Source organism: Chenopodium album, chromosome 6 (assembly GCF_948465745.1).
Source record: "Chenopodium album chromosome 6, dcCheAlbu1.1, whole genome shotgun sequence".
In the NCBI taxonomy this organism is placed as follows: Eukaryota; Viridiplantae; Streptophyta; class Magnoliopsida; order Caryophyllales; family Amaranthaceae; genus Chenopodium; species Chenopodium album.
This window is the reverse complement of record NC_137839.1, coordinates 71,523,136-71,536,220: the sequence shown is the minus strand read 5'-3', so window position 1 is coordinate 71,536,220 and position 13,085 is coordinate 71,523,136. Positions and strand designations below refer to the sequence as shown.

Sequence of the window (13,085 nt, the reverse complement as noted above, 5' to 3'; positions counted from 1 at the left end):
GTAAAATCCTATAATCATTAAATTTGTGTTTTTTTTAAAAAAAAAATGTTTAATGATCAATAACTTTTGACATCAATATAATATTAAACTCAAGTTTTGTTTTGCCTTTTTTTTAATTTATTATTATTATTTTTTTTAAAGAAATTCAAGTATCTATTTCAAGTTTTTGTTAAATTAATATTGTAATTAAAAATTAGGTTAAGTAAAAACCGTGCATTGCACGGGACTTAAACTAGTATTTTCTAAAAATGAAATTGAATCAAGGGACCATTATTGGGGATAAAAATATAAATATTGTTACAATCTTCCAAAATATAGGAATGAAATTAAAAAAATAAAAAAAAAACTAGAATAAAAAGTAAAGCACAGACGAAGTATTTGAAAATCGAAAGAATATCCAAACCTTTAAATTATAAAAAAAAAAAACTGAAAAAAAGTACATAAGCAAGGCTCGAACCGCGTATCTTCAAGACTTGGTATCACCATACTTACCACTAAGCCACAAAAATAACACTAGAAATTTGTACAACAATTTTGTATATAATTATAAACTTTGAGGCCCCAAGCGATTTTGGGCCCTGTGCGGTTGCGAATGTCGCACACCCTAAGGGCCGGCCCTGGTAAGTGCTTGCCAGAATTGTAGATATTTAATTCAAAGAAATCAGTTAGATTTCTTGTTTGAAAGACAGGGACTATTTTAATTGGGGGTTGGGATTAAAATGTCACCAAATCTTGAATAAGCGAGGCAAACATTGATTAACTTATTATAAAAGTTACCCTAACAGTAGTTAAAGGGACAATGATACACATACATTGAATGTATATGATCCCAACATACATTACCAATTAAAAATTGACAACTCATTATTAGCTAAAAAAATGAGAGGGAAAATTGAGAAGGAATTTTTTTGGGTTTTTGGCGCCATTTACCATAAGAAGGCGGGACAAATTTCATTGGCACCAAATAACTTTTCTTGTTACTAAAAAAATATTTTAGGTTACTAAAATACACAACTTTGTTACTGAGAAAATAGCATCTTAGTCAACGTCATTAATGAACAGAGATGTTTATTATAAAAATCGAATAATACTTCATTTGACGATATTTTGCAAACTGTATATCAAAAAATTATAATAAAAAAACCAATGAAATTATTTTTTAAAAAATCTTTTTATAGACATCCATATCAATATATTTTCAAAAAAGTTATTAAGTTAAACAATTTTAACCTTACTATATTTGTTAAATTTTTTAAAGTACACTAGTAGAAAAAAAGCATTAGGCACCCCCCATATGGCACCGGTTCAGGCTAAACCGGTGCCCAAAACCGGTCTAGAATTGGGCGGGATTTTACCAAAAGAGAAAAGGCACCGGTTCAGCCTGAACCGGTGCCAAAAATAAAAAAGGCACCGGTTTGAACCGGTGCCAAATTCAAAAAAAAAAAAGGTCGCGTCTTTTTCTCTTTTCTTCCTCTCTTTCTCTTTCCTTCCCTTCATTCGTTCATCCCTTCTTTCGTTCTCTTTCAGAGTATTTGAAGTGCCTCCACCTTTTCCCTCTACCACAGCCGCCACCTTCACCAGCGCGCACCGCCTCCACCTCCATCTCCATTCTCCCTGCCCTGCCCTTCTCTGTCTTTCACGACCGGCCTCCTCCGCCCTTCTCTGTTCGAAACAAATAACAACAGCAGCAGCGCGCACCGCCTCCACCTCCACCAGCGCGCACCGCCTCCACCTCCTGTCGACCTCCACCGGCGAGGGTCTTCCTCATTCTCTCATCCCCTTAGCTTCTTCCACCTCCAACTAATTTAGGGTAAGTTCATCTTTTCAAGTAGAGCAAATTGGTAGATTTGTTATCTATCTGCTTAGATTGTATATGAAATGCGAAGAAAATTAATAGGTTCATCTTATTTTAGATTAAAATTGTGCTACATTGTTGGGTTTTATGATTCTGATTGACTTTATTGTTGATTAAAATATCTGCTGATTACAATGGCAGTATGTTCTGCTATTCATCTGAATTATTGTGATTTGTGAGATGTTGGGGTTATTATGCAAATTAATTGTATGTTTGTTCTTCATAGGTTGATTGAGTATTATTTCCAAGCTGTTGCTGGCTGTGAAATTTGTTTATGATGCCTTATTTTGGGGAGTTTGGTTTTTGATAATTGAATCAGTTTAAGGATTTATTACTGAATTTTGTTGCTTGGATTCGATTTCAGCTGAATTCCTGTTGCTGTCAAAGAAGGGGATACCGTGAATATGGAGGAACTACAGTGAAGCTTGGTGAAAAAGAGTGAGTTTATTTTTCTCCATGCACTTTTCTTTTTGTTCCAGATGGTGATTTCTTAGTCAAATTATTGTGATTGAATGCTTTGACTCTTGATCCTCGATTGAATATTTCATGCTTATAAATGTACTCTTGGTACTATTTGTACAAACGTGCCAACTAAATCCAGATGAAAGTAGTCGTAACTTGAATAGATTTGCTCGACTTGTGTAATATTCAATGTGGGAAGTCTATACGATGGTAACAAGCATTTTGAACAATTATTGTTAAGAAAATTTTGAATACATATTATACATTAGATTAATTTTGCATTACCTTGTTCCTTAGTTGAAAAATTTGTATGTTTTAATGGGTTATTTTGAGGTTGATTTAATGAGTAATTATGAATATAATAGAGATTAGTAAAAATGTTACTTAATTAGTTGAGTTTTTGTATGTTTTAATGTGTAATTTTAGGTTGTTTTAATGGGTAATTGTGAATATATTAATAATTTTGCATTACCTTGTTCCTTAGTTGAGTTTTTGTATGTTTTAATGTGTATCTTAGTGACCTTGCTTCTAATTAGTTGTGAATAAATTAGAAAATTGTGAATAAATTAGAGAATTGTGATTACATTATAGATTTGTGAATAATTTAGAGAATTGTGATTAAATTAGAGAATTGTGCATAAATTAGAGAAATAGTGATATTGCCACTTAATTAGTTGTGAATAAATTAGAGAATTGTGAATACATTAGAGATTTGTGAATATATTAGAGAATTAGTGACATTGCTAATTTTTGTTTTTTTAATATATAGATTCATATGTGAATTGAAGCACGAGTTTAATTAGCTTGAGGACTACATATTGAGCTCAAGTGGGTAGTTGCTATACTGGTATGACTTATAAACTTTACTTAGCTATATTTCTTTCTATTTATCCATTTAATAAAAGGTGATTCATGAAATTGCAACTTGTGTATTGTTTAATTGCAAATAAATACAACAATATATAGAATACTTGAATTGCATCATCATATGCCTAGATACCCGTTCAAGGCTTTCTCATTAGGAGAAAGTCTTGAATAGCCCCCGGTTGGGACTGTTCTTGAATGTGTACTCTCACTTAGGTGGTGAATGTATGTTTTCTTTTCGATTTTAAGGAACATCTTGGCTTACCATTTCCTCACTATGTTCTCTGGGTACATATGTGGGTAATTAATTATCTACATCGTGTACTTGGAGAACTAGGGGGAAATGCTGCCGGATTTTCCTTAAAATTGGAAAGTTGACATACATTCACTAGTGAGAGTAGACATTCAAGGATGGGTTAGGTTGGAGTGATAAGGACCCTTTGGAAACATGCATTTTTTCACTATATGAATGGTATATTCACGTTTTGTACTTGAATTTGATTTACATAAAATATGTAGCACTTACACATTATAAATTATATGTTGCTATATATGTTTATAGACAATTTACTAAATGGAGAAGGATCGTGGTTGGATGTATGGTAGACGCGATACAATGGAATTTTGGAATGGGGTTCAAGAGTTTTGCGAGAGGGCTTTAGCTTATCAACGCAAACTGGGAGGCAAAGGCCTTTATTGTCCTTGTGTTGATTGTAATTGTGTGAATGTGGTCGATAGTGTTGAAATCATTAGAGATCATGTATTATGTCGTGGGTTTAGGCAATTATACCATGTGTGGATTTGGCACGGAGAAAGTGGAGAGTACAGTGGGGATCTTGATCGGAATGATGTGCGTGTTAGAAGCACTGAGATTCATGTGGACGAGGAATACGAGAATGATGAGTATATTGTTGATAATGGTGAGGATGGAGCCGATGAAGATCAGGCGGATGAGGTCGAGGATGAACAAGTGGATGAGATGTTGCAAGGTGTTGAAGGTGAAGTGTTTGAATTATTATCGGAGGCTTCCAAAAAGCCTTTGTATCCCGGGTGCAAAAAATACTCCAAACTATCGGCCGTGCTAACACTTTTCAACATTAAGTCGAAGCATGGGTGGACGGACATCAGTTTTACTTCTTTGTTGACCGCATTAAGTGATATGTTGCCTGATGGGAATGAAATTCCTAAGTCTTATTATTACGCAAAGAAGCTCATGTGTCCCTTTGGTTTGGAGTATAAGAAGATACATGCATGTCCTAATGACTGTATTTTGTATCGAAATGAGTATGAAAAACTGCAGGAGTGTCCACGATGCAAGCGGTCGCGGTACAAGCGCATGAGTTGCAACAATGACATGTTATGAGAAACAAAAAGGCTATTTCACAAGAAAGGTAGAAAATGGGCTGAATAGAAGTCATATGGGCCATATTAGGGCCATTTTGTGTTAATATGCTCTTTTGATGTGATTTCTTTCCTTATACACCTATAACTAGATAATATTGACATGTTATGAGATAAATAAAGTTCATTTAATAAGAAATGTAGGAAATGGGCAAAGTAAGGTCATATAGGCCATATTCGGGCCATTTTGAGTAAAAAGCGTCATAAACCTTAATAAAAATGCTCTCCTATACAATTTTAGGTCTTACACACATACAACTACCCCACATTGACATGTTATGAGAAAGAAATAGTTCATTTGATAAGTAATGTAGAAAATGGGCTACATAGAAGTCATATAAGCCCTATTTGGGCCATGTTGAGTAAAATGCGTTGTTAAACTTCTTGAAATGCTATATTGATGTGATTTCTAGCCTTAGACACCTAATATTATCCAACAATGACATGTTATGAGAAACAAAAAGGCTATTTCACAAGAAAGGTAGAAAATGGGCTGAATAGAAGTCATATGGGCCATATTGGGACTATTTTGTGTTAATATGCTCTTTTGATGTGATTTCTTTCCTTATACACCTATAACTAGATAATATTGACATGTTATGAGATAAATAAAGTTCATTTAATAAGAAATGTAGGAAATGGGCAAAGTAAGGTCATATAGGCCATATTCGGGCCATTTTGAGTAAAAAGCGTCATAAACCTTAATAAAATGCTCTCTTATACAATTTTAGGGCTTGCACACATACAACTATCCAATATTGACATGTTATGAGAAAGAAATAGTTCATTTGATAAGTAATGTAGGAAATGGGCTATATAGAAGTCATATAGGTAATATTTGATAAAATACATATTGTTTGCCTAATTAATTATTTTTAAAATAATGTTTTTGTATTTCAAGTTTTGCAAGGTCCAAAAGGATGGTCCGTTGACAATCAAGGAGCTTAATGAAGTTCGTGACATGTTGGCGTCTTTTATCACCTTCAACATGTAAATGGCATTGTAATTGTAAATTATTTATGTTAACTTTTGAATTATATAACTTATTATTCATTATATATGTACTTACTATTATTTGTATAAGTAAGCAATTTTTTTTTTGTATTGCGTTTGGGAATATTTATATCTATATATATAATTGAATTCTTGTTTTTAATATTATTTTTGTATCTTATTGTAATAATTAATAATATTATTATTATTAGTTATTATAATAATAATATTTAATATAATTGCTGGAATTACAGGTTATTATTATTGTTGGAAACAGGTTTTTTTTTTAAAATATTATTGCACGATGGAAAAAAAAAACGAAAAAAAAAAATTTGGTGAATAGGCACCGGTTAGGCAGCAACCGGTGCCTAAAATATCTACCACCAAAAAAAAATGGCGGGAGAGCAGTTTTAGGCACCGGTTAACCGGTGCCTATTTCACCCTATGGCACCGGTTTTGAATCGGTGCCAAAAACCAAGTTTTTGGCACCCCTCACATAGGCAGCGGTTCAAACCGGTGCCTTAGACCGGGTTTGAACCGCTGCCAAATGCCATTTTTCACCTAGTGGTAGTGTTAGTAATTTGTCATTATTGTTACTACAAAAATTTCAAACGTACCAAAAAAGTATATATATATATATATATATATATATATATATATATATATATATATATATATATATATATATATATATATATATATATATATATATATAAGGAATTACATAAAATTAAATAGGTGTTAGCTATAATTATACAATTATCAGTGTTGTACGGATTAATGCATACATTGGAGGATATTATTCCTTTCTTAAAGGTTTTTAATCAAATAAATGAGAGTTAACATGAAGTCACAAAAGCTAAGGTTACACACAAACTTTTATCACGTATTGCAAAATACTCCCATGTGTTTATAACTTATCTTTTTTATTTGTGTTACTAAATAAGTTGGTTTAAATTTTTATTTGATTTTATCATATTTACGTATACTAGTTTACTCATATTATGTTTTAAAAAAAAAAATTACTCATATTAAATATGTGGAAAAACTAGTTTGCTTATATTATCAATCTAATATATATATATATATATATATATATATATATATATATATATAAAGGGGGGTTTTTTCTCAAGTTTATAGAGAGCCACGTAAGATCTAATTTTCTTAGTGCGCTAAGTAAAATTTTAAATTTTAATAGTAGCCAATTAAATAAGAGATTAGTAAAATCTTTTATAATTAAATAGTTCAAATGCCACATAAGCAAAATTGGCGAATGAATTTTTAAATTTAAATTAATTAAATTAAATATAAAATATTATCTTTTGATGTTAGGAATTTTATCTAAATACATAACCAATTTAGCACATAAATAATTAAAATATATATTTTTAAAAAAATTCAAACAAACTGTGCATTGCACGGGCTTCATCTAGCAAATATAAAGTGTTAATACAAACAAGTAGTGTTAAATACAAAGTCTTAATAAAATAAATACAAAGTGTTATTAAAAAAAAATGATGTTTTTTTTTTTTAAAAAAAGGATGAATTATATGCTTGTAAATATCAAAATTGAAACATCATTGAGGCTTTGAGAGTTACAATTTAAGTGTAGTAGATTTACTTTATAGATTTGAAGATTTAAATAAAATAATTAAGAGTTTAAGGGCATGTTCACTTCAGCTTAATTTCAATTAAGTTAAGTTCAATTCAGTTCAGCTCCAATTAGTTCAGTTCAGTTTATCTCTTAATTTTCTTCTCTCATAAAATATTCATTTCATCTCTATTTTGTTCTGTTCCGTTCAGTTCAGCTCATTTGTTTAGGACATATTTTTTTAATAATAAGTTATTACTTTTTGTTTGTTAAAAAAAAGGTTGTTATTGAAAAAAGTGTCATATAAGAATAAAACATATAGTTTCCAATACTATATATAATTTTTGTTTTGAACTTGTATTATCTACCACATATGTACATTTTGTCTAAATAAGGACATCACTTTATTTAGGATGAAATTGTATATCATGAATAATTTCCTTATAACAACTAAATTAAAAATACTACATATTGACTAATATTTAGAGGACTTGTTTCAAACTCTATCTTTAGACATTGTTCAACTACTAATTAATTATTTTGGGATACCAGTTAAACAAAACATGTTACCAAACAAATAAAAAACGTCGTTCCGATTGTAATTTGTATTGTAGTCAATTTTACCGCGGTTACCAAATATACCTTTATTGTTACTATAAAAACAATTAAACTTAAAATTTTGATACAAAAATGTATTTATCCTGTATTTTGTGATGGAATAAAATAAAAATGCAGGAGATAATTTTTTTACAAAGATTGTTTCATACTATGTATTTGTTTATTTTTCAAATCCAATTTTAAAGTGTTTATTTTTCTTTCCAAATTGGTGTACAACTTTTTATTGAAGTCATACCTCGCGTAATTCCAAGAGAAAGAGATAATAGTATTGATAACCTCTTTATCGTCTTTATGTATTTATATAAGATATGTCGCATATTAATCAGGAGTTTTTACAAATGAAGACTCTTCAAAAAAAAAATTATATAGAATGAAATACAAGCCAATGATTATTTTTTTAGGGGACCTTATCAAATCGTGATGCTACTCTATTAAGGATTTGAGAAAAAATAATACAGTTATTACAATTTTATACTCCATAACATAGAAAGTTCCTTTGACAAGTATATACTTTTTAATTGTTTGAAAGTGATCCATCAACAAATTTATAGTATTTACTTCATTATTTTGATTATGTGTAACAATTTTCACACTAAATGATTATTTCAATTGCTAAAAAATCATCATTGCTAAATTATCCATATTCTTTACTTGATAGGGCGGTATATTTTCCTCAAAACATGAATTTATTTTAAACAAATACAATTATACATGATCAACGCCACTTTAAAATTATAAATAACTTTTTTGTAACCTTTGGTAGTTATAATTCCTAAAAAATAATTACACAAGATCATTGTAAAAGGTAACAACAAAAAAATAAAATAAAAGGGAGAAACATCGCTTTTAAATAATCACGTAACTCGGAATCGATATGTGCTTACCATATATATACGTTCTTATGTTACTAAAATTCATAGTATGAATTGTTGTGTGGTTATCAATTTTGTGCGTACCAATTTAGTTCTCTGAGTTACTAAAAAAATTTCTAATGACATTGTTCGAATATTTTGGGGGTTTCTCGCCATTGTCGACGACCTAAGACCATTTTCAACCACTGCTGTTGTAGGCCTTCAAATCTCCTACTTATTTACTCCGTATTAATCAATATGCCCTCAATTACTTGTGTGCCTTAAACAATTATAGTATTTAAAAAAAAATCCAAATTAAATCAATTTGAAATCGATAGGAAGAGAAGACCTATTTCACAACTTCAATTGATAATGGGTATATATATTCTACAAGCATACCCTTTTACGAATTGTAGACGATTAATGGAGGAAGAATAAGTCAATTAAACCACAAAACCTCAATAAGGAGATATCATGACATTGAAATTTTAGCTAAACTTCTGATTTCTCTCTTTCTTATAGTTTGATGTTAGTTCATGGCATTCTTGCAGTATTAACAAAATAGCATATCTTAATCTAACTAGTGACATCCCTGGGTAACAGTAGGTATGATCGGGCAAAAATAATTTTTAATTTTTAATTTTTAATTTTTTTTTAATTTTTTTTTTTTTTTTGCAAAAAAAACATTAAATTACGTACTTACATTGGAAATGACAATTAATTTGAAATTCAAACCTTTGAATTTTTATTCAAATTTGAATGAAAATTGAAAGTAGTGGATTTTGGGCCCCTTTAAAAGAACCAATAAAATGCTACCATGTCACAATGTATGTGGGAACCACATACATTCAATATATGTGTAGCTTTTTCGGTAGTTAAAGTTACCCTTAGTTACTATAAAAGTTACTCGTATCTTTTTATCATAAAAATTTAACCTTAAAAGACTCATAATATATTAAATTTAACCTTAAAACATTCATAAATTCATAATGTATTAAATTTAACCTTAAAACACTCATAATGTATTGATTTCATTTTGCTTAAATTCCCAGATTCAAACACAAAAAGTATGCAACAAATATATACAACAAGCTATTAAAAACAATTGACAAAAAAAAATTGTATGTTATGCTTAGAAATCTATGAACAAATCAGCAATGAATGAGTAGTAAAAGATTACTCCGTATTAGAGATTTATGTATCTAACGACCAAAATTAAGGCTTGTACTAAGCATTGAAGGGGCACTATAGCCGTCTGATGGCGTCATTACTGGTACATGATAAATCGGAACAGGCATAGTAGGTGGAAGACTAGGCAAAGCAGCCTCAAAATTGAGCACTTGAATAGCTTGTTTTATAGATGGCCTATAATTGTAATCAGGATGAACACACCACAAACCAACTAGCATCAAACACTCGACTTGTTTAGCATCGAATTCCCTACGAAGCCTTTGATCAGAAGCCGAAAGTAGCCTCCCATTACCATAGAGATCCCACACCCATTGTATCAATCCCTTCATATTAGTCCCTTCATCAATTGGATCCACTTGCCTCCTTCCGGTAGCAATCTCTAATGCAACCACGCCAAAACTGTATACATCCGACTCTTTACTAGCCTTTCGTGTACTTATGTATTCCGGTGCCATGTACCCTATAGTCCCGGCCAGAGTTATTGTCTGAGCAGCACGCCCATGTTCCATCAACGTTGCTAGACCAAAATCCCCTAGCTTGACATTAAAATCAGAATCTAGCATTATATTGCTCGATTTTATGTCACGATGCACCACACATTGCTCCCACCCCTCGTGTAAATAAAACAACCCTGAAGCTAACCCTTGAGCTATTTTGTATCTCAAAGGCCAAGATAAGGGTGTCTTCTTACCAAATAAGTGAGTATCCAAGCTACCATTTGGCATAAACTCGTAAACAAGTAACAACTTAGTTTTATCATGGCACCAACCCAAAAGTTGTACAATGTTTCGATGTCTTAGCCTACTAATAATCTTAACCTCGGCTATATACTCTTTTTTCCCCTGTTTCGATCCCCTGGATATTTTTTTCACCGCGATTGGCAAATCCAAGTCGTTAAGATAGCCCTTGTAAACGGCTCCAAACCCTCCCTTCCCCAACTTTTGTTCACTTGCGAAATTGTTGGTGGCTGATTCAAGCTCGAAATAAGAAAACCTTCTTGGCCCGACTCCTCTCTCAAGTTCATCATTGATTGAGGTTTCCTCTTCCTGTTTCATTTTTTCCTCCTTCCTCTTTCGATGCAAAAACAACACTACCATCCCTCCTAAAATAGTAATGAACGCAAATGATGATACAACAACAACAATAATAATAATCCGCTCCTTAGTTTTGTTATTCGTGGGATGATCATCACTATTTTCATTATTAGTAAAGTCGGTATATTTCTTCAAAGTAGAATAGAACTCCCATGATTCGAGAGTGTGTTGCTCCTTAAGGTCCCCAGTTCCCGCAGAAAAACCAATGTTAACCAATTCAGGGAGGACTTTCGTAATATCAATTGGTAAAGACATGTTTGAATCTTTATTAATATTTGGATCATTTTTGTAAGACCAAAACACGTTTAATACCTTAGCAGTCGCGTTATAATTGATCCAAACATCAGCAGGTTGTTTACTATGCTCACTCGCGTTCCATGGTCTATGAACCGAAGAATTGAGAGAGTTGACGTTTATGCCAACATGCTCTTTATCACTAGGATCAAAAACATTTGGAAATGAGTCAAACTCGACTACAATTATTGGTGTACTCGACGTTACATATGTTGTTTGATTAAATAGGCCTAGATATGGACCGTCGGAGCCAGGTGGGATTTTAAAACCCACCGGAGCAATGAAAAATGTGAACCCATGCCCGTATTTAGGTGCCTTAAAAGTGTCAACAACGAAGGTGAAATGTGTTGAAAACTCGGCGATTTTGCCTAGACTTTTATCCCAAAGACGTACATTCTCACCATATGTAACAATACCGACACGTTCTTTGTGAGTTAAATAGTTGAACTCTATTTTACCTAGGGAATTTTCAGCATTACCCTGGAAATGTAAGTTTGAGTTTGAATCAAAGCGAGAATAATTAAATGAAGTAGAGGTAACAATCCGAAGATGAGAAATCGAGAGAAAGGCAAAGATTAGAGGGAAACATGTAGAAATAACTCGAAAAAATAGTAAGAAGCTAGGGTAGAAAGAGGCAGCCATTCTATGGGAAAAATGAACGAGGAGTTTGGAAAGAAGAAGGAAATTTTCTTACAAAATTTAATATTATTGTTATCATTATTCGGATGAAGTATGAATAAATATTATATACACATTGTTTATACTATGTATATGATAGTGTCAAACAATTTAAAAAAAAAAAAATTATTATAGCCTTTAATAAGTTTTAATTCATGCTTTCAACATCATATTGTACATCGATCATGATGAACACTTTGTGATTAATTAATTATACCTTCAAGACTATTTACCTAATTTTCTATAAATTAATTTTATTGTCATTTGTCAACCGACTTTTTTTTTAAAAAAAACTTGTATTTTTTATCAACTTAATCGATCAAGAACAAGTATAGAACTAAGATAGACATGGTGTTCTCGTCTTCCAAAGTCAATTGACATATCCTTAACACTAAACAATTTGTATCAATGTCATAATACATAAGTGTATAACTTAAATTTTGCGATCTCTTTTAGCTGCAAGGTTAGTTCTAACTTTTACATTTGTCAATATAAAGTATATGAATTTTTATATCTTTGATTATACATAGATAAGTAAAAAATTATTTTTGTAAAATTATAAATTGAGACGAATTTAACAAGATTTTACGTCATTATAATGACTAATTTGTTAAAAAAAAAATAGACCTCCCAAGTAACATCAAATGTAAGTGTCCTATTGGTTGAAGAACAGAGAGTTTTACAAGATTAGTATCCTTGAACTATATTCGATTTCAAAATCGATCTCATTATTTTTGTTCTTGACAAATTCAGTATCTAACTAATATACTCCGATCCGTATTACGAAGTACAACATCCTTAATACAATTCTTAAATCATATAGAACATTATATTGTATCATTCTGTTTGACTAGTTGATTATATTAGCCAGGCCAGTTTGACTTGGTAACTTTAAATAATTGATTGTTAAAAAATGTTTGGTAAATATTTTTTAATAGTTAGTTGTTTTGTTATATATATTTAATAGCCAAAACCCTAATTGCTTAATATGCTAATTTAAAAACCCTATACTAATGAGCTTTTTTCAAAAGAGCTTTTTGAGCCTAATTTTTTTTTTTTTATTTTAAATATCATTATTTCCACTATAAAAAAAATGAGAATAGGCAACATTTAAGATTGCAACACTTACAGAAATGATACTCTTAGTAATCTAAAGCAACAATATTTATTTGTTACCTTGAACTAAAGTA

The 13,085-nt window shown here is 31.0% G+C and overlaps 1 pseudogene; it reads right to left on the bottom strand.

Moving 5' to 3' along the window:
* Positions 1-9,840: 9,840 nt before the first annotated feature.
* Positions 9,841-11,859, bottom strand: LOC145637181 (L-type lectin-domain containing receptor kinase IX.1 pseudogene; annotated as a pseudogene).
* Positions 11,860-13,085: the final 1,226 nt, after the last annotated feature.